We start from the raw sequence: 20,670 nt of genomic DNA, 5'->3' as shown, positions 1-20,670 counted from the left end.
TTGGAATTCACCGAAGCGCCCTATTATTCCCATTGGGACAGCCATCTAGACTCTGATAGTTCAGCCAAGTGTTCTTGAAACTTATCTAGAATTTTTAGCCATGCTGCAAAAGAAACAACCTCTCAAAATCGCTCTGTCGCTTGGCTGGATCATTCAACAACAAAAATTTCAGCTATGTTATCGAGAAATCTGATCCTACATCGCCAAATGTGATATATTCTCTACGACATCACAAACACACACTTACAAGAAGGCTCTACAGGAACTTGTTAGGTGACCTAGTCACATGATGCTTTTATTGTAATTACATGAACAGTTGCATTACCACAGTAGTCCACTAGGTGGAGCAGTAGTCCACTAGGTGGAGCTATATTACAAGTGGGACTTCACTTTTTTGTCGCCATAACTGGGTTTGAGATAAGTGGATAGGATTGTATTAATGAAAAAAATAGATTTTCTAATCCGACCCAGCCGCCTCTCAAGTCAAAATGAAACAAACAGTAGGTCAGTGAAAATCTGTGGAGACAACAGAGAGTTAACATTTTTAAGAAACATTAGCTCCTCTGTTTCATTACTCAGAGAGTGGGACTCATTACTCCATGGAATGGTTGAGACGAATAACACAGGACATGTTGATAAGGTTAGATGAAGTAAATAGAGTGGGAGAGTATAGACCTATTCGGCCAAATAGTCTTTACCATGCTGTAAATTCTATGTAATTCTGTTCCCTCCACAAATGCTGACTGACCTGCTGATTATGCCCAGCATTTTCTGTTTTTGTTTTGGATTTCCACCATCTGCAGTCTTTAGATTTTTACTCCCTCTAATTAAGCTGAAATGACGGACATGATGGTGAACCTATTACATCTGTCACTGTAACATGTGCTGCCTCTGGACCGTGGTAATGCTGCAGATCAATGAGAAAGTACAACCGCAATCTGCTCAGCCTGCCAACTTGCCAAATAGTGGCCCTCGTGGAATAGCTGGTATGTTACACCACTTCTAATTAAATTAAAGTATAAATATTTAAATGTGCAAACGTTTGATGGCAGAATCACAAAATGGCAATTCTACTGCCGGCAATGCCAAGTGAGTGCATGTGATGCCTTTGATGTGCATTGCACAGACCTGCTGTTTAACAAGTCAATAGATTACAAAGGTAAAAGATGAATTCACTACATTAATATTCTCATGAGATTTAATGCTGATTCAAACTCCTTCCACTTTAGTAACTTGTGGCTAAACATTCGATAATAATCGCGAGGCATGAGACTTTGCAGCAGGTGCAAAGTCTCGCCTCTCGTGAGAAATTGGGGTTACCGCCCCCGAAAGGAAGTGGAGCATTAAATCAAGTGCTCCACTTCCTTTCTGCGGTGGTAGCGGGGCGAATACTTCGGGAGCAGGGCGAAGCGCTACGCACTGGACCACATAGCACTGCCTCGTAGGAAGGGCTCTTCCCTGAATTAAAGGGAATGGCCAAAGCTGCAAACTCCACAGCAAAAAAAGGGTCCTACCTGGACCACCGGGGAGCAGTGGGTGCCGGGCCAACAGCCCGGTACTCAAACACAGTTGACCGATCGCGGCACAGACACTGCGTCCAAAGCGCCAATGGGGCACACAAAAAAACGGCAATCTTTTTTTAACAGCAGCACACCTCCCCTTTAACATTCACCCGGCGAGCGACCGGCCACCCTGTATACATCTCCTGAAGCTGTCACTGTCATCACCCAGCGCAGATTCAGAGGCAATACCCAGTTTAGGGTCCGGGGTGCGAACAGGGCACTATGTACGGTGATGATGTCAGCATCGCTGGCGCAATGGAGCGGGGCACTACGTGTTACCGCCATCGCTAAACTCCCGCCAAATTTAGCAGGACTCGTTAGCCATGCCGTGCCCAGTAGCAAATTCGTTTGCGCCCCGTTAGCGCCCACGAAATGACCCAAATTTCTCCCCCAAGCCTTCAGTTACCACGCCTCTGCAATCTGGAATTCTCTTAAACTTCTCCACATTGCTGTATCTCTCCCCACCTTCAAAAGCCTCCTCCAAACCTACCACTTTGGCTATATCTTCAGTCACCTTCTCTAACTTTCCCCTGCTCCTTGTCAGTATCCAGTCCCCTCACTGCTTGGGACATTTTGCTATGTTTAAGGCACTGTATAAGTTGTGAGGGAGATTCCATTCTCATTGACGTAACTCTGCCACGAAAAATTTGCCAAAGGTAAAATACACAGTTGAAGTGTTTTTTGAAAACATTATTAACATGTAAACAGTGCTCTGAATAAGGTTGGGCTGGGCAGACTGCAGCTGTGTTTTTTGTCTATCTGCAGCCTGAATCTATTTCTAAGGCAACATTGGGCACTGATACTGTAGTCTGTCTTTCCAGCCGGTGTGGAGAGAGACAGGACTGTTGGGTTAAAGATGTGTTTGTTTAGTTCTTGGAAAAAAAGTAAATTAATATATATATTTTTTTTTATAAAGTACCATCTGGAAGAATAAGAGTATTATCCTCACACTTAATATAAATAATAATGAAAAAACAAAGCATATTTTTAATCGGTCAAAGAATTAGAGTAAAGCAAGATGTTGAAAAACATTTTAGTCTTGATAAAATGTGTTGTAAATTGGAAATAGGTGGGTAATCCTTCATTGCCTTACTTAAAATTGACATTTTCTCATTAATAAATAAAGGAATATTCCCCGGAAATATAATTTATTTCAATTTTTTTCAATCATGTTGAAATTATATAATTAGTACAAAGCTACTAAATGCTCCGAAGGCTGCAGTTATACTAACATATGGCATCCACAGAGTGCAGCCATTAATGAAATAGACCTGAATTATACTTCACTGCTGGCTGAGACCAGTAATAAAGAAAGACTGCATGTGTGCGCTTGGATATACCTGCAGAACTCGTCGCTAATTTTTAATGTTGAGAGCACAGATAGGTCTGGTGTTTCTCTCATAACATTAAAATGATTAAAACAGAAGTTTATGAAATTCCCTGGAGGCCAAGTATGCCACATGAGTACCTTTAAAATGCAGCTTTGCACCAGACTGGGGGATTGCATCAGCAGGTGCAAAGGCAGTACCAGAGTATTTGCTATTGGGTTTCACTGCACTTGGAGTCAGATTCTCATCCTGACTCCTGAATGATACTGCTACATTTACCTCAATGGGTCTCAAAATTGCTTCACACTGACATAGCAGAGGCAGAATAACTGCAGCCTGAGATTTTCTTATTAAGGAGCCACTCTAGAGTCATCTCAATAAGATGCATTTAAATATTTTGGTCTAGAAATTGGCCTCCTTAGCGCCTCCCGTTATAGTCTCTGGGGGTGGGGGGTGGCACTTATCGACAGGCCACAACGAGATGAACGACTCCCGCCAACTTCAGCGGGAGGTTTGCGGCGGTGGTAAGACATTGCGCCTCAAACTCCTTTGCCCAGAGATGGTGACGTCATTGCCGTGCGCATCGCCCCGGTAGTGCCCTGGACCCGAACTTCGGTTTCGCCACCTGCTGCATCGCCGGGCGAAAACACCGTCACCTGCAGGAGACGTTGTTCGGGGGGACCAGGAGCTTTGTGGGCAAAATTTAAAGGGGAGGTGGCCAAGATCAATACAAACATTTCTGCAATGTTGGTTTTCAATTTTTTTCATTCTTCTCCGACCGCGATCGATCAGCCCGGCACTCTGCTGCAGTGCATTGGGCTGATCGGGCCAGATCATGGCTGCCGTCGGGGACCAGCTCACTGGTCCCAATGCAGAGCCTACAGCAATGGCCCTTCCCTTTAAGGAAGGGAAGGAGCCTCGGAACATTGTGCGGAATTGCAGAACTACCGCCCCGCCTGCTGCTTGGAGCACCTGCATCTGGGATACCTAACAAAATGGGCCCCATGAATTTGATAGTAGGACCAACACCTGCGCAGATTGGGGGGGGGGGGGGGGCAGGACGTGCAGCTGCTAAATTGGTGTACATTGCACCCGTCTTATGCCCAGAATACCAATTTATACCTTAAATTGTTTCTACTTGTTAATTTAGAGACAAATAAATGAAGCAATTTTATTTTTTAATCTCATGTCTAAAACAACAAAAGGGAAAGAACTCGAAAAGGAGAAGGCCAGCTAAATCTGCAGCCATTGACCCTTGGAAGAGAGGGTCGCTGCTTTGATTGGTCCTGCCTGGAGAAAAACAATCAGTACTGCATAAGCTGGGCCCACACTCGAAGGAGAGGGGAAGTCCATTGGTCCTGTCAGCCACTGGGGAATATTTTCTGCTCGTTCTTTCCAAAAAAAGCAGCATTTTTTTTATATCTGTAATAATAAAATCAGTGCCAAATCAATTACAAATGCAAATTTCACTGGGTCTTTTGCTCACTTTACATTTTGGAGTATGGATGTTGTTGATACTGAAACTCTCTGTGTAGCAGTTAGTTTAAAAAAGTGTCATTGCTTATAAAAATTGCATTGCTGATTAAATTGAGCTAAAATCAAAATCTGATGCCACTTGAGTAGTTGCAGGGTATTTTGACTGACTCTGAAGAAAGCATTACTTAGGTACTCCCACTAGCCAAAGGGGAAGTATAATGAACGATTCACTTATGGTTCCAGCAAATAATTCAACGTGCTACAACATGGTATCATTTAACTGAAAGTAGGATACGAACCAGATGTGACAGGAGGACTGAAGAGGAGGCAAGTAGTTGGCAGAGGAAAGAGGCCATTGACTGATTTCCCAAAATTATTGTTGCTAGCAGTGGGGTGAGCCTGCCCAAAGTGTTATAGGTAAATTCAGCAAAAAGGAACATTTTCATTTTTTAATCTACTTTTTGAGATTTATACAATGATCAATTTAAGTGTGTTTAAAGACTTATCAACAATGAAATAAAATGAATTCAAAAAACGTACACTTGGTTACATGGGTACATTATATTTTACGAGATTTATATCATAACCAAGTTTGATATGTTTTAAGATTTATAAAATCATCAAAATGAATTAATGATTTAATTTTAATTAATTTAAGGATTAGAAAATAATATTTTCCTCTTATTCTGACACCAAGCCGCACATTTATGAGGCTGCAGCTATTGTTACGCATTTCCAAACCAACCTCTTAAAGGGTGAGCTGCACCTCAAGCATTTGAATGCACCTCGTTCACGGCCATAGTCAAATATTATGGGCTCAATTTTGCCCAAGCCCATTTTCTGGCGTATTGCCAGAGTTACGCCGGGTTTTTAGGTCCAGCAATGCGCCAGAAAGACATGTCCAAACTTTCCCCGATCTTTATACTGTAATCCGGAGCCGCACAGCGTGGCCAGTCGCCTTGGGGGGGTGGAGCCTGCTGTCTATGCCGAAAAACACAGCCGGGCCTGCTGCGGATGCCCGGGAATAAAAACGTAGGTTTTTGACGTCGCTGCAATGGACGCGCACGCGCAGTACAGCTCCGAGTTGTCAATTGGCCATTTTTAAAGAGCCAGTTGTGTGTGTGACAGAAGGAGTGCTGTGTATGTGTTAGAGCATTGAAAAATCGCAGCTGCATGCAGAAGGAATGCTGCATGTGTCTGAGAGCATTTGAAAAAGTGCTGTGTGTGTCTGAGAGCAGCTGCAGCAGTACAAGATTCAACATAGTGCAAGGACCAAGAATTTCTTACAGGATGAAGTGGAGGCACGAGTTACTGTGATTGAGAACAGATGGCAGGAGCCTGATACCAGCAGAGGTCACATAAAGTTTCCAGCAAAAGAAATGAAGAAACGCTGGAACCAAGTTGCAGAAGATTACTGCGCAGTGGTGAACACCAAGAGATCTGGAAGCCAGTTTAAAAAGAAATGGCAGGACCTTGGTAAACTATTTAGTGTAAGTAATATTTTCATTTATTCAATGCAATTGTAAATGTGACCAGCTGCATATGACCCACCCAGTAGAAAGACACCCACTAAAAAGTTGCTTTTTTTTTTTGCAAAGGCAAGTGGCACACAACAAAAGGGAAGGAACTCGAATAGGAGGAGGCCCGGCAAACCTGAACTCACTGACACCCTTGGAAGAGAGGGTCGCTGCTTTGATGGGTCCTGCCTGGAGAAAAACAATCAGTACTGCACAAGCTGGGTCCACACTAGAGGGAGAGGGTAAGTCCTGCAAATTTATCGTGGCCCTTAGAGTCATAGAGTCAAAGAAAATAGGTGCAGGAGTAGGCCATTCGGCCCTTCGAGACTGCACCGCCATTCAATAAGATCATGGCTGATCATTCACCTCAGTATCCCTTTCCTGCTTTCTAAGACTATGTCCCCTGGTTCTGGTCTTCCCCAACATCGAGAACATTCTTCCCACATCTCACCTGTCCAGTCCCATCAGAATCTTATACGTTTCTATGAGATCCCCTCTCATCCTTCTAAACTCCAGTCAATAAAGGCCCAGTTGATCTAGTCTCTCCTTATATGACAGTCCTGCCATCCCTGGAATCAGTCTGGTGAACCTTTGCTGCACTCCCTCAATAGGAAGAATGTCCTTCCTCAGATTAGGAGACCAAAACGGAACACAATATTCCAGGTGAGGCCTCACTAAGGCCCTGTACAACTGCAGTAAGACCTCCCTGCTCCTATACTCAAATCCCCTAGCTATGTAGGCCAACATACCATTTGCCTTCTTCACCGCCTGCTGTACCTGCATGCCCACTTTCAGTGACTGATGAACCATGACACCCAGGTCTCATTCCACCTCTCCTTTTCCTAATCTGCCGCTATTCAGATAATAATCTGCCTTTGTGTTTTTGCCCCCAAGATGGATAACCTCACATTTATCCACATTATATTGCATCTGCCATGCATTTGCCCACTCACCTAACCAGTCCAAGTCACCCTGCAGCCTCTTAGCGTCCTCCTCACAGCTCACACCGCCACCCAGTTTAGTGTCATCTGCAAACTTGGAGATATTACACTCAATTCCTTCATCTAAATTGTTAATGTATATTGTAACTAGCTGATCCAGCACTGAGCCCTGCGGCACTCCACTAGTCACTGTCTGCCATTCTGAAAAGGACCCGTTTATCCCGACTCTCTGCTTCCTGTCTGCCAACCAGTTCTCTATCCACGTCAGTACATTACCCCCAATACCATGCGCTTTGATTTTGCACACCAACCTCTTGTGCGGGACCTTGTCAAAAGCCTTTTGAAAGTCCAAATACACCACTTCCACTGGTCCTCCCTTGTCCACTCTGCTAGTTACATCCTTAAAAAATTCCAGAAGATTCATCAAGCATGATTTCCCTTTCATAAATCCATGCTGATTTGGTCTGATCCGGTCACTGCTTTCCTTAATGATTGATTCCAACATTTTCCCCACTACTGATGTCAGGCTAACCGGTCTATAATTACCCGTTTCCTCTCTCCTTCCTTTTTAAAAAGTGGTGTTACATTAGCTACCCTCCAGTCCATAGGAACTGATCCAGAGTCGATAGATTGTTGGAAAATGATCACCAATGCATCCACTATTTCTAGGGCCACTTCCTTAAGTACTCTGGGATGCAGACTGTCAGGCCCCGGGGATTTATCGGCCTTCAATCCCATCAGTTTCCTTAACACAATTTCCCGCCTAATAAAGATTTCCTTCAGTTCCTCCTTCTCACTAGACACTCGGTCCCCTAGTACATTCGGAAGGTTATTTGTGTCTTCCTTCGTGAAGACAGAATCGAAGTATTTGTTCAACTGGTCTGCCATTTCTTTGTTCCCCATTATAAATTCACCTGAATCCGACTGCAAGGGACCTACATTTGTCTTCACTAATCTTTTTCTCTTCACATATTTATAGAAGCTTTTGCAGTCAGTTTTTATGTTCCCTGCAAGCTTCCTCTGGTACTCTATTTTTCCCCTCTTAATTAAACCCTTAGTCCTCCTCTGTTGAAATCTAAATTTCTCCCAGTCCTCATGTTTGTTGCTTTGTCTAGCCAATTTATATGCCTCTTCCTTGGCTTTAACACTATCCTTAATTTCCCTTCAAATCAACCTGCTGCCTGGCCTGCGATGTGTGAGCCTTCTCATGTCACCCATCCTGCCCCCTCCTCTGCTGCTAACGATTTGACTGTTCTGTTATATTTTGCAGAACTAGAGGCCAATCTTGAAGATGCAGAAGAAGATTCAGAAGCGGACGAGCCTAAAGCGAAGAACATCTTCCAAGCCCACCCTCCAGACCAAGAACATGGGGGGGGAGGGGGAGGGGATGGAGCTGGATGAAGCTCCCAATGTTGTACTGATTTTGGAGGAGGTGCCGCCGACAGCCTCTTCCTTTCCATCATATCGCACCTTCCAAGGTTGCAGGTCCCAGTAGTGGGGTGCAGCAAGGCATACCCAGGGCCCCATTGTGCCTAGCTACAGGTTCCATTGTTTTGATGCAGCGAGGCAGACCCAGAGTGAGGGGAAGGAGAGTTCGACCATGCGCTCCTGAGATGCATAGAAACATAGAAAATAGGTGCAGGGGTAGGGCATTCGGCCCTTCAAGCCTGCACCGCCATTCAATAAGATCATGGCTGATCATTCACCTCAGTATCCCTTTCCTGCTTTCTCTCCATACCCCTTGATACATTTAGCCCTAAGGGCCATATCTAACTCCCTCATGACTATATCTAACGAACTGGCATCAACAACTCTCTGTGGTAGAGAATTCCACAGGTTAACAACTCTCTGAGTGAAGATGTTTCTCCTCATCTCGGTCCTAAATGACTTACCCCTTATCCTTAGACTGTGACCCATGGTTCTGGACTTCCACAACATTGGGAACATTATTCCTGCATCTAACCTGTCCAGTCCCGTCAGAATTTTATATGTTTCTATGAGATCCCCTCTCATTCTTCTAAACTCCAGTGAATACAGGTCCAGTCGATCTAGTCTATCCTCATATGTCTGTCCTTCCATCCTGGGAATCCGTCTGGTGAACCTTCGCTGCACTCCCTCAATAGCAAGAACGTCCTTCCTCAGATTAGGAGACTAAAACTGAACACAATATTCCAGGTGAGGCCTCACCAAGGCCCTGTACAACTGCAGTAAGACCTCCCTGCTCTGATACTCAAATCCCCTTGCTATGAAGGCCAACATGGCATTTGCCTTCTTCACCGCCTGCTGTACCTGCATACCAACCTTCAATGACTGATGTACCATGACACCCAGGTCTCGTTGTACCTCCCCTTTTCCTATTCTGCCGCCATTCAGATAATATTTTGCCTTTGTGTTTTTGCCACCAAAGTGGATAACCTCACATTTATCCACATTATACTGCATCTGCCATGCATTTGCCCACTCACCTAACCTGTCCAAGTCACACTGCAGCCTCTTAGCATCCTCCTCACAGCTCACACCGCCACCTAGCTTAGTGTCATCAGCAAACTTGGAGATATTATACTCAATTCCTTCATCTAAATCATTGATGTATATTGTAAGTAGCTGGGATCCCAGCAGTGAGCCCTGCGGCACCCCACTAGTCACTGCCTGCCATTCTGAAAAGGACCTGTTTATCCCGACTCTCTGCTTCCTGTCTGTCAACCAGTTCTCTATCCACGTACCAGTACATTACCTCCAATACCATGCGTTGTGATTTTGTACACCAAACTTTTGTGCGGGACCTTGTCAAAAGCCTTTTGAAAGTTCAAATACACCACATCCACTGGTTCTCCCTTGCCCACTTTACTAATTACATCCTCAAAAAATTCTACAAGATTTGTCAAGCATGATTTCCCTTTCATAAATCCATGCTGACTTGGACCGATCCTGTCACTGCTTTCCAAATGCACCGCTATTTCATCTTGTAATAATTGATTCCAACATTCTCCCCACTACTGATGTCAAGTTAACCGGTCTATAATTCCTCGTTTTCTCTCTCCCTCCTTTTTTAAAAAGTGGTGTTACATTAGCTACCCTCCAGTCCATAGGAACTGATCCAGAGTCGATTGACTGTTAGAAAATGATGACCAGTGCATGCACTATTTCTAGGGCCACTTCCGTGTAAGTACTCTGGGATGCAGACTATCAGGCCCTGGGGATTTATCGGCCTTCAATCCTATCAGTTTCCCTAACACAATTTCCTGACTAATAAGGATTTCCTTCAGTTCCTCCTTCTCGCTAGATCCTCGATCCCCTAGCATTTCCGGAAGGTTATTTGTGTCTTCTTTCGTGAAGACAGAACCAAAGTATTTGTTCAATTCGTCTGCCATTTCTTTGTTCCCCATTATAAATTCACCTGATTTTAACTGCAAGGGATCCACGTTTGTCTTCACTAATCTTTTTCTCTTCACATATCTATAGAAGCTTCTGCAGTCAGTTTTTATGTTCCCAGCAAGCTTCCTCTAATGCTCTATTTTCCCCTCCTAATTAAACCCTTTGTCCTCCTCTGCTGAATTCTAAATTTCTCCCAGTCCTCAGGTTTGCTGCTTTTTCTGGCCAATTTATATGCCTCTTCCTTGGATTTAACACTATCCCTAATTTCCTTTGTTAGCCACGGTTGAGCCACCGTTTTATTTTTACTCCAGACAGGGATGTACAATTATTGAAGTTCATCCATGTGATCTTTAAATGTTTGCCATTGCCTATCCACCATCAACCCTTTAAGTATCATTCGCCAGTCTATTCTGGCCAATTCACGTCTCATACCATCGAAGTTACCTTTCCTTAAGTTCAGGACCCTAGTCTTTGAATTAACTGTGTCACTCTCCATCTTTATAAAGAATTCTACCATATTATGGTCACTCTTCCCCAAGGGGCCTTGCACAACAAGATTGCTAATTAGTCCTTTCTCATTACACATCATCCAGTCTAGGATGGCCAGCCTCGAGTTGGTTCCTCGACATTTTGGTCTAGAAAACCATCCCTAATACACTCCAGCAAATCCTCCTCCACCGTATTGCTACCAATTTGGTTAGCCCAATCTATATGTAGATTAAAGTCGCCATGATAACTGTTGTACCTTTATTGCACGCATTCCTAATTTCTTGTTTGATGCTGTCCCCAACCTCACTACTACTGTTTGGTGGTCTGTACACAACTCCCACTCGCGTTTTCTGTCCTTTGGTATTCCGCAGCTCTACCCATACAGATTCCACATCATCCAAGCTAATGTCCTTTCTTACTATTGCATTAATTTCCTCTTTAACCAGCAATGCTACCTCATCTCCTTTTCCTTTCTGTCTATCCTTCCTGAATATTGAATACCCCTGGATGTTGAGTTCCCAGCCTTGGTCACCCTGGAACCATGTCTCCATAATCCCAATTATATCATGTTCATTAATAGCTGCCTGCGCAGTTAATTTGTCCACCTTATTACGAATACTCCTCGTATTGAGGCACAGAGCCTTCAGGCTTGTCTTTTTAACACACTTTGTCCCTTTAGAATTTTGTTGTAATGTTGCCCTTTTTGATTTTTGCCTTAGGTTTCTCTGCCCTCCACTTTTACTTCTCTTCTTTCTATCTTTTGCTTCTGCCCCCATTTTACTTCCCTCTATCTCTCTGCATAGGTTCCCATCCTCCTGCCATATTAGTCTAACCTCTCCCCGACAGCATATGCAAACACTCCCCCTAGGACTTTGGTTCCAGTCCTGCCCAGGTGCAGACCGTCCGGTTTGTATTGGTCCCACCTCCCCCAGAACAGGTTCCAATGTCCCAGGAATTTGAATCCCTCCCTCCTGCACCACTCTTCAAGCCACGTATTCATGTTAGCTATCCTGCGATTCCGACTCTGACTAGCAGGATGTAACAGATGTGGTTCAGATGATGTTATTGAGTGTGGAGACCATTGACCTTACCCGATCACTCCTGGATACTATCAGTGGGGTGAGTGATGAGGTAGCGGGACTGTTTGGAGAAGTAACAACACTCGCTAGGACCATCAGTGAGGGAATAGTGTCTATGAGGGAGGGAATGTTGGATATAATGCAAACCACGACACTGGCAATGAGTGAGGGAATGTCAGGAGTAGTACAGGCCATTATGGAGGGAATGTTGCAGTCCGCTGAGACACTGTCAGGGTGCATGAGGGACGGCATGTGTGAGTTAGCTGCTGCAATAAGGTAACACGCCCAGACCCCACGCCCATTGACAGAATCAACTGCCACTCCCACTGCAATCCCCACACCAGCCGGGCGCTCCAACTTGCTGCCTGATGCTGACGCTCCCCACCGTCAAGAGGTGCTCAGTACCCGAGATGTTAGAAGGAATAAGCTTGGTACCAAGCCCAAAAACACTGCTCCACCACCTGTGGGCAGGGGTGGTGGACAGTCCAAGACCAAGCGCAACGGTCGGTCGGTCTTGCACTAAGGGGGATGATAGATGGGTGCAGCCTTTCTTTGCTGCTGTTGTTGTTATTATTATTATTATTGTTACTGTTGTAACTGTTCTCAAATTAAAAGTTTTTTGTAAGTTATGTAAATTTACAAGTTTATAAGTGATCTTAAAGTTTTTACGTGATCTTAAAGAGTGATATTAAAGTAAAGTTTGAATCAAGAATAATTTTATTAAAGTTAAGTACATTGTAAATTTTTGAATAAAATATATTTTACATTAAAACTGAATCATGTTCCATTAACACAACACAACATTACGGAACAGCTCCAAACAATAAACATGTCCATGTGGAATAGTTGTCGCTGAGCCCTCAGGCATCAGTAAAGCGTTCACGGATGAGCTGCTGGCACAAGGCTCGAGCAATCGTTAAAGGAGTACGATGGCCCGCCCTCCTCCGCCGTCATGCTCCAGCCTCAGGCACTTGCATGGCTTCCTCATCCTCGTCATCATCATCCTCCTCCTCCTCCTCCTCCTCCTGCTCGTCACCTGCATTTTCCACATCATTTTCATCAGCCACTCTCACTGCAGGTGGGTCTTCCACTACCAGCTGCTGCTGCCTCATGATGGCTAAGTTATGCAGCATGCAGCACACAACAGTGAACTGACCGACAATCTCAGGGGAGTATTGCATGTAGCCTCCGGAATGGTCCAGGCATCGGAAATGTTGTTTCAATATGCCAATGGTCCTCTCTATAATGCTGCGCATTGCAATGTGGGACATGTTGTATTGACGGGCAGCTTCCGTCCGGTTTACGCATAAGTTGCGTCATGAGCCAGGTGGCGAGGCCGTATCTTTGATCTCCCAGTAGCCAGCTCTGCCCTTCTGGCTGCTGCTCAAACATGGCAGATATAACGCTGTCGCGTAGGATGAATGCATCATGGGTGCTGCCAGGGTATATTGCATCGACTGACATGATGCGTTGCAGGTCGTCACACACAAGCTGCACATTAATGGAGTGGAAGCCTTTTCTATTCCTGAACATCTCAGAATCCTCCAAAGGTGCTCGCAAGACAATATGAGTACAATCAATGCAGCCCTGTACCTTTGGGAAGCCAGCAATCCTTGAAAAGCCCACAGCCCTATCACGGATTGCTTGGGCGGTCATGGGGGAACTTGATGAAGTCATTCCTCCGCGCGTACAGTGCAGCCGTGACCTGGTGAACGTAGAAATGTGTTGTATGTTGAGAGATGGTGCACACATCCCCAGTTGTAGCTTGAAACAATCCGGAGGCATAGAATGAAAGTGCAGCTGTGACCTTCACTTCAACTGACAAAGCAGTCCTTCTGACGCTTCTCAGCTGCAGGTCTGGTTTCACCAACTCACAGAACTCATGGACAACTTCTTTGGGGAAACGCAGCCTTCTGACACAGTCTGCATCACTCAGGTGCAGGTACAAACGCCTGTCTCGATATATCCGATGCGGGTAAGGCCTCCTGCCCAGCATCCTACGGGCTCTGATGTTCCTGATGCGATGAGCTCTAATCAATTGTCTCCTACGTAGCACCATGATGCAGAACACTCGAGCAAGGTATGGCATTGTCAGTATTGCCCCCATACTTAAAGTTAAACTTTCAAAGAAGCTCAAAACGGCAGGAAAGCAGGCAGCACAGGTTCACAGTTCTCTCTCCCCAAGGTCTGTATGGATGGACCACACACACAGGTCTTGTGACCTCTCTCTCCCTCCGCCTCCCCCTCCCCGGGCACCAAGCCTTCTGATTGGCTGTCTCCGACCCTGGCCCCGAGTGAGTGCCTTCCCGGTCTGCTCCCCACCCTAGCCCAGGCCGAAGGGCTTGCTGGTCAGTCCGCTCCCTCCTCCGCCGACCCTCTCCTGGCCTCAAGTGCCTTCCTGGTCTGTTCCGCTTCCCGCCCCTAGCCCAGGCCGAATGGCCTCCTGCGCCGATTTCTTTAACTCTCCGCAAGGGTTTTCTCGAGAGGCCACATATGCTCGCCTAAGCAGAAATGGAGTAACTATTAGCTGGCCAAAGTTCACTAAATGGTCAGAATTGGCGTAGGTGGCTGGTTATGCCCACTTTGGATGAAAAAAAAACTTACCCCAAAAAATCGTAACTCAATGAGTTACGCTGTTGCAAATTGATTAGGGAATCTGTAGATTCTTAAGTCAGGCCAGAAAAAGCAGCCTGCTCCAAAAATAACGACGCAAATCACTGGAGAAAATTGAGCCCAAAGAAACTAACATTTCCATATGTCTCTGCAAAACTTCAAATGTATCAATTGTACAATATGTCTACAATGCAGGTGGCAGTCCAATGGAATAGTATAGTGGATGTGCACTATAGTTTTTTTCGTCTGGCTAGATCATGCATAAGTATCGGCATCAAATTTCAATTTGGGGTGGCTAATTACATTGATGATTCCATCTCAATTCATGCTTTCCCACCAGTCGTGGGCCTGCTTCACAAACTGTTGGAAAAGCATAGGCCTAGAAGTTCAATGAGGCCTGAAAATGGGCAGTGGCACCCCGGGGCAAGATTTGCTTGTGCCCATTTGAAGAATACAGGCAGTACGTTATTTTGGTGCTGCCTGCTAATTTTAATGATTTCAGCGCGCAGCCCAATGACAAACCTGCTGCTTCAGGCTGCGTGCTCAGTAGGAAGCCCAATGTCACGTCGCTATAGCAGCCCTGAGGTGAGACTGCATTCTCTTAAAGCAAGGCTGCCATTTTAGAAAGCAGTCTCAAGCCCTTAAAGGGGAACTGCCTTCTCAAAAAAAGCATTAAAAATCATTCCAAACTAGGCAGTCTGCTGCTCTTAAAGCAGAACTGCCTTCTGCATGTAAAAAAATGGTAAAAGTGCTTCAGCACTAACACAAATGGCTTAACAGGCTAGGGAAAGAAATGATGCAGATGTCTCCTGCAGTAGCCTGGAAGGAGCCGGAGGCATAGAAACTCAGCGCCACAGTTACTTTCACTGCAATGGACAGAGATATCAGCCTCTAGGTCTGACTGCAGGAGGTGGTATAACTTGGTGATGACCTCCTTGTGGAGCCAGAGTCTTCTAACGCACTGCTCCTCAGATATGTCTAGGTATGAAAAGTGCTCCTGATAAACCCATGGGCAGGTAAGGCCTCCAGTCCCGACGTCTACAAAATCTCCTCATTCGTGGCCCCACATTCCTAATCTCCCTTCTCTGTAGACGCCGCCTACCAATTGCTTGGAGGAGGTGAAGGTGGTGTGTTAGCACTGCACCCATCTAAATGCACACCTCAAAATGGCTACTTATCTGTAACTTTGAAGACAATCTGCCTCAGCAATCCAAGAGATACACGCACTGTGCTATGTGGAAACGTAGCTCTAACTGTGATCTCCGAGTAACCTGGTTGCTCATCCCTTTAAATACCCTCCCGGTATCGCCCAAAGAGGCTGGGACCGCCTGCTTTCTCTGGCATGTTCAGTGGCTCTCGGTAAATGAGGCGCACAAACCAAAGTTCGCGTTCAGGGCACTAGCGAGGCATTGCGCGCGTACTGACATCATGATTTGGTTGTCGTTAGATGGTGAGGCACTAACTGTTAACGCTGCCGGTAAAAGTCAACCAAAGTTTCCGGGCGCCGCTAAAATCTCTGCGGCCGTGTGTTAAGCCATCAGAGATGCTTTACCAGCACTCCAGGGCGCTAACGGAAGGCAATACCCAACTGAATTTCTAGCCCTATCTATGTGTGTCGCTTCCTCTTTTTTCTCTTACGTGCAGTAGTTTGTACTTGTCAGCATTAAATGTCATCAGTTATTGTTCTGCTCACTGGCATATTTTTTCCAACTATTCTGTAATTTCTGAGCTGCCCCCTCCAAAATTTGTCAACCATTTCTACTGTTTTAATATTCAATTACCAACTTTTGTGATGTAACTACTCAGGTTGGTTTATGCAGTAATCACGTTCTGTAATAACTTTGGTTGTGATAAATTGACACAATGGCAAAATTAGACAGCACATAGGTGAGATTACTAGTTTCTGGTTGCACGATTAGGGTATTCACCATATTCATGCAAACAGCAACTCTCATTTGAGGCTTCAAACAAGGGAACATCATATTTAATCCCTCATATACTCATTTGCTCTTGGTAAATCTGGTGCTAATTTAAAATAAATCAATATTTAAGGGGACTGGATGATGCACTATGTGAGCTGGGGCCTCTGTGAGCTGGGTTTGAATCCGCCACAGAATGATGGGAAGGAAATCTGCCATCTTTGTTAATTGTAAGGAACTCAAGTGACATTAAGTTTGGAAAGCTGAAACCACAACATAACAATTCCCACAAACTGACAATCTCACATTTTCACATCAACACACAGTGAGGAAAGGGTAGCCATTTGACACTGAGACAAAAGCACGTTATTAGAGCACATTTGAGGAAGCTACCCAGCTCAATGCTGATACTGGGTGCTTGTGGAAAAGTGTTCCACTCCCCAGAGCAGTCATATCCCTCCACCTGAGGAGCAAAAAAATTCCCCAATGAAAACTATAAATTTAAGATATCTCAACATATGTTGACAATTTAACTTGATAAACTTGTAAACATATAAACAGGGCATACAGTTGCAAATTCCACTTTTGTTAACTACATTGTTATTCTTGACAAATTAGCTTTTTTAATCTGAGAAAGGACGTTCTTGCTATTGAGGGAGTGATGCGAAGGTTCACCAGACTGATTACCAGGATGGCAGGACTGTCATATGAGGAGAGACTGGATCGACTGGGCCTGTATTCACTGGAGTTTAGAAGGATGAGAGGGGATGTCATAGAAACATATAAAATTCTGACAGAACTGGACAGGTTAGATGCAGGAAGAATGTTCCCGATGTTGGGGAAGTCCAGAACCAGGGGACACAGTCTAAGGATAAGGGGTAAGCCATTTAGGACTGAGATGAGGAGAAACTTCTTCACTCAGAGAGTTATTAACCTGTGGAATTCCCTACCGCAGAGAGTTGGTGATGCCAGTTCATTGGATATATTTAGAAGGGAGTTAGATATGGCCCTTACGGCTAAAGAGATCAAGGGGTATGGAGAGAAAGCGGGAAAGGGGTACTGAGGTGAATGATCAGCCATGATCATATTGAACGGTGGTGCAGGCTCGAAGGTCCGAATGGCCTACTCCTGCACCTATTTTCTATGTTTCTATGTTTAATGTTCTCCAGTATAACACTCCATTGTGTATTGTGATGGGGCATGTAAACTAGCTTTTATGGGCCGTAATTTGTGGCCCTACGGGTACATACGAGGTACACACACACCTGTAGGGGTTGCACAAGTTCCAGGTTTAGGTATGCAAAGCGCATGCGCTAAATCCCGGAACTTGCGATCTTTCAAGGATCTTCTTGACAGATCGTATGCATCCCCGGGAAAGGTGGAGAGTTGGGTTATTTGCCCAACTTCTGCCCAGCAAAAACCCATGAAATTCCTATGCCTGGTAAAAGCAGGCGTAAGGCCTGCTTTTCCCAGTGAAAGCCTTTTAAAGAACAGAAACATAATTTTTTTCAATAATTTATACATTTAAAAACATGTGAAATAAGATAAGTTTATTTTTAGCCTCTTTAAAATATGTACATTTGGTTTTTTTTTAAACTTAATTTTTGTTTTAAATATTTAATTAAATGCCATTTTGATTCATTTAAAAGATGTGATGCTTTTATTTACTTGAAGCGTACGTGTATTTTTGGGGGTGTTCCCATTCATACTTACGGAATTTTTATAAGTATGAATGGGGATCCCCTTTTTTCATTGGTTGGGCCAGCTCATATGATCCCAGGGGTGCCTGCGAACTGCATGCACCCCTGAGATACGTGGGCCTCTACCCGCGGATACCCGGAGAGGCCCAGGAGTGCAAGTGTCCAAACCTCTGGGACCATCAGATAAGTCTGTAGATTTTTTGCTGGTCTGAAGCATCCGCCCGCAGGAAGCCGCAGACCGCAAATTCAGGGCCATTTTATGTTACTATAGTGAAATTTGTGCCTACAGCTGTATAATTGAGTGCTACATCAGCAACGTACTGCCACATTTGGGTGTCATTTTTTAATCTCATTGTTTAGTTGTGTTTTTCCCCTTATTTCCCACCCCAAGCTAGGCACCATTTCTTCACTAAGAAGGTAAACAGCCAACAGATCTGCGGCCAGATCTTTTACCAGTGCTATTTTAACAGTGCACAATAATTCAGCTCCTGAAAATCACGTAGCCTCTGCTAAGAATTTCCCCATAGGGAGTTCGAAATCGCAAACATACAATGTAGAGAATCACAAATTTATTTCACGGAGCTGTCCTGCTCTTACCTGGAGCCATGGAAAGACAAACAATTGCACATTAAACTGAAGAGCAACAATTATATTAAAAGCTGGCCAGTCACCTTGATTAACAACTGTTTATGTAGAAGCAGTCAGTTTGTCTCAAAGCCAACATGATTCCGTTTAATTAAACCCCTCCACTCCCATTCATCTTATTCATAACCTACCAATGTAAACTAAAATGGCAGATTACTTGTGTTGATTCTTCAGCATACAACTCAACAACAACTTGCATTTATATAGCGCATTTAACATAGTAAAACGACCTAAGGCGCTTCACAGAAGTGTTATCAAGCAACATTTGAAACTGAGCTACAAAAGGAGAAATTAAGACAGATGAACAAAAGCTTAATCAGAGATAGGCTTTAAGGAGTGTCTTAAAGGAGGAAAGAGAGGCAGAGAGGCGGAGAGGTTTAGGAAAAAAATTCCAGAACTTAGGGCCTAGGCAGCTGAAGGTGTTGTGTCTGTAAGCACTCTAGTAATGACTCCACGAGGTAAGGTATTGCACTTGAACTGTTGTGACCTTAGTCCATTTATTGTAGTTCCTGAATGAAGTTACAGTAAGGTGAGCTCCCATTTATACTTGGTTACCTACGGTGTGCAGGTGACCTCCAGGTCTCCAGCAGTTGCACCCTCTGGTGGTACAGGTATAGTGTATGCAGTGTAAAGATACATTCAATGGTCTTATGTAACTGTACATTGAGTGTACAGGATATATACAGACACAACATCACTTCCCCCCTAAGTCTTGTGCCACTGGCCTTTGCACTGTGTGCTCTGGCACTCGACTTGAGCACCCAAAGCCCTTGCACTTTGTCTGTGCTTGGGAATGGCACTCTCCCTGTGGATCTCCAAGTCCTTATTGCCACGACATTGGGAAATGGTCAGCAGTGGATGGGTAGAGGTTGCAGTGGGGGTTTGCATGGGTTCTGGGTGTGATCCATGTGTATCCATGGCTACATACATCCATTTCCCCCCCTCCCCACCACATACATAGACCATGTGTGTGGCTCGACATCTGCATTTACATACATGTACAGAAAATGGAAAAAAAATTAGGATTGGTTACATCACTGGGTCTTGCAGAAGTGGAACGAGTACATATGACAGGTAAGGTACAATTTTGCCCCTGGGATGTAGGTGCAAGTGGGTGAGGACGCTAGTTCCAGAGTAACCAGACTGTGTCCAGGTTGTCTGATAACGACGCTGCACCCCTTGCCAGCTGTGTGGGCTCGGATCGCTCACCTGGCTGAGTCACAGGGCCTTTTCCGTTGCCTAGTGGTGGGCAGTGCCACAGGAATGTGTGGCCTCCCTGTCCTCCTTTGAGGGTCTCCCTGCTGCCCTTCAGCGATAGTGGGAGCCTGGTTATCCCAGGTCCCATCGGGATGGCTGGAGGGTGATGGCCTCTTGCTCCCGGTGCTGGCCCTGGTGGCCAGAGAGGTAGGGCCAATCTGGGGCAGGATGCCTGTAGTGGTGCCTGTGCCATCTGCTGATCATTGGCCCTGCAGCTGGTGTGCTCCCACTGTGTGTGTGGCCACACTCCCTGGGGCATCACATTGGTCCCAGAGGCACAGGCTACATGATCGGGTAGCCCACTGGATCTGGGTGCTGCAAACAGGAGGTTGCCCTTGGTTTTGTCGGTGTGCATATTGAACCCGGCATCACACATTATTCCATCGTTTACATTCATGGTACATTGGCTCCGATCGCACTCAGGTACTAATTCACAGTTGTCAATTACATCTTTTCCCTCAATTACATATTTTCCCTGTGTATTACCGGCATCGCTGAACAATATTACATATAGACATTTGTATTCATCAATTACATTTTTTCCACGTATCCTACCGGCATCGCTGTTCAACGGTACATTTAGATACTTGCATATGTTAATTACATCTCTCACATTAGTATCACCGGCATCGCTGTACAAAGAGTGAAATTGTCCCTTTAATTGTTCTGGGTTGCCGGTCCCCTTTAAGAGGGCCTTGCAATCTTTACCCAATCCGGTTCGCTGCCCGTCATCACATGCTGCTCCCTCAACGCTACCCCTTGTGGTCTG

The 20,670-nt window shown here is 45.0% G+C and overlaps 1 protein-coding gene across 1 annotated transcript in view; it reads right to left on the bottom strand.

Moving 5' to 3' along the window:
* mctp1a (multiple C2 domains, transmembrane 1a) overlaps positions 1 to 20,670 on the bottom strand; it is a 979,537-nt gene that overhangs the window by 882,695 nt on the left and 76,172 nt on the right. The window lies entirely within an intron of this gene.

The sequence above is a fragment of the Pristiophorus japonicus genome, chromosome 1 (assembly GCF_044704955.1).
Source record: "Pristiophorus japonicus isolate sPriJap1 chromosome 1, sPriJap1.hap1, whole genome shotgun sequence".
In the NCBI taxonomy this organism is placed as follows: domain Eukaryota; kingdom Metazoa; phylum Chordata; class Chondrichthyes; family Pristiophoridae; genus Pristiophorus; species Pristiophorus japonicus.
Note: the sequence above shows the minus strand (reverse complement) of the source record. Positions and strands in the feature narration are given on the sequence as shown.